The sequence below is a fragment of the Neovison vison genome, chromosome 1, assembly GCF_020171115.1.
Source record: "Neovison vison isolate M4711 chromosome 1, ASM_NN_V1, whole genome shotgun sequence".
Taxonomy (NCBI): domain Eukaryota; kingdom Metazoa; phylum Chordata; class Mammalia; order Carnivora; family Mustelidae; genus Neogale; species Neogale vison.
The window spans coordinates 177,589,209-177,591,821 of NC_058091.1; positions in this window are offsets into that span (position 1 = coordinate 177,589,209).

The window sequence follows — 2,613 nt, forward strand, 5'->3', positions numbered from 1 at the left end:
ATCTGGATGTCTTCTTGGCAGAAAGGTCTGTTCATGTCCTCTGCCCATTTCTTGATTGGATTATTTGTTCTTTGGGTGTTGAGTTTGCTAAGTTCTTTATAGATTTTGGACACTAGTCCTTTATCTGATATGTCGTTTGCAAATATCTTCTCCCATTCTGTCAGTTGTCTTTTGATTTTATTAACTGTTTCCTTTGCTGTGCAAAAGCTTTTGATCTTGATGAAATCCCAATAGTTCATTTTTGCCCTTGCTTCCCTTGCCTTTGGCGATGTCCCTAGGAAGATGTTGCTGCGGCTGAAGTCGAAGAGGTTGCTGCCTGTGTTCTCCTCAAGGATTTAGATGGATTCCTTTCTCACATTGAGGTCCTTCATCCATTTTGAGTCTATTTTTGTGTGTGGTGTAAGGAAATGGTCCAATTTCATTTTTCTGCATGTGGCTGTCCAATTTTCCCAACACCATTTATTGAAGAGGCTGTCTTTTTTCCACTGGACATTCTTTCCTGCTTTGTCGAAGATTAGTTGACCATAGAGTTGAGGGTCTATTTCTGGGCTCTCTATTCTGTTCCATTGATCTATGTGTCTGTTTTTGTGCCAATACCATGCTGTCTTGATGATGACAGCTTTGTAATAGAGCTTGAAGTCTGGAATTGTGATGCCACCAACTTTGGCATTCTTTTTCAATATTCCTTTGGCTATTCGAGGTCTTTTCTGATTCCATATAAATTTTAAAATTATTTGTTCCATTTCTTTGAAAAAGATGGATGGCACTTTGATAGGAATTGCATTAAATGTGTAGATTGCTTTAGGTAGCATAGACATTTTCACAATATTTAGTCTTCCAATCCAGGAGCATGGAACATTTTTCCATTTCTTTGTGTCTTCCTTAATTTCTTTCATGAGTACTTTATAGTTTTCTGAGTATAGATTCTGTGCCTCTTTGGTTAGGTTTATTCCTAGGTATCTTATGGTTTTGGGTGCAATTGTAAATGGGATTGACTCGTTAATTTCTCTTTCTTCTGTCTTGTTGTTGGTGTAGAGAAATGCAACTGATTTCTGTGCATTGATTTTATATCCTGACACTTTACTGAATTCCTGTACAAGTTCTAGCAGTTTTGGAGTGGAGTCTTTTGGGTTTTCCAGATATAGTATCCTGTCATCTGCGAAGACAGTTTGAGTTCTTCTTTGCCGATTTGGATTCCTTTAATTTCCTTTTGTTGTCTGATTGCTGAGGCTAGGACTTCTAGTACTATGTTGAATAGCAGTGGTGATAATGGACATCCCTGCCGTGTTCCTGACCTCAGCGGAAAAGATTTCAGTTTTTCTCCATTGAGAATGATATTTGCAGTGGGTTTTTCATTGATGGCTTTGATGATATTGAGGTATGTGCCCTCTATCCCTACACTTTGAAGAGTTTTGATCAGGAAGGGATGCTATACTTTGTCAAATGCTTTTTCAGCATCTATTGAGAGTATCATATGGTTCTTGTTCTTTCTTTTATTGATGTGTTGTATCACATTGACTGATTTGCAGATGTTGAACCAACCTTGCAGCCCTGGATAAATCCCACTTGGTTGTGGTGAATAATCCTTTTAATGTACTGTTGAATCCTATTGGCTAGTATTTTAGTGAGAATTTTCGCATCTGAGTTCATCAAGGATATTGGTCTATAGCTCTCCTTTTTCATGGGATCTTTGTCTGGTTTTGGGATCAAGGTCATGTTGGCCTCATAAAATGAGTTTGGAAGTTTTCCTTCCATTTCTATTTTTTGGAACAGTTTCAGGAGAATAGGAATTAGTTCTTCTTTAAACATTTGGTAGAATTCCCCCGGGAAGCCATCTGGCCCTGGGCATTTGTTTGTTTGGAGATTTTTAATGACTGTTTCAATCTCCTTACTGGTTATGGGTCTGTTCAGGCTTTCTATTTCTTCCTGGTTCAGTTGTGGTAGTTTATATATTTCTAGGAATGCATCCATTTCTTCCAGATTGTCAAATTTGTTGGCGTAGAGTTGCTCATAATATGTTCTTATAATAGTTTGTATTTCTTTGGTGTTAGTTGTGATCTCTCCTCTTTCATTCATGATTTTATTTATTTGGGTCCTTTCTCTTTTCTTTTTGATAAGTCTGGCCAGGCCAGGGGTTTATCAATTTTATTAATTCTTTCAAAGAACCAACTTCTAGTTTCGTTGATTTGTTCTATTGTTTTTTTGGTTTCTATTTCATTGATTTCTGCTCTGATCTTTATGATTTCTCTTCTCCTGCTGGGTTTAGGGTTTCTTTCTTGTTCTTTCTCCAGCTCCTTTAGGTGTAGGGTTAGGTTGTGTACCTGAGACCTTTCTTGTTTCTTGAGAAAGGCTTGTACCACTATATATTTTCCTCTCAGGACTGCCTTTGTTGTGTCCCACAGATTTTGAACCGTTGTGTTTTCATTATCATTTGTTTCCATGATTTTTTTCAATTCTTCTTTAATTTCCCGGTTGACCCATTCATTCTTTAGAAGGATGCTGTTTAGTCTCCATGTTTTTGGGTTCTTTCCAAACTTCCTCTTGTGGTTGAGTTCTAGCTTCAGAGCATTGTGGTCTGAAATTATGCAGGGAATGATCCCTATCTTTTGATAC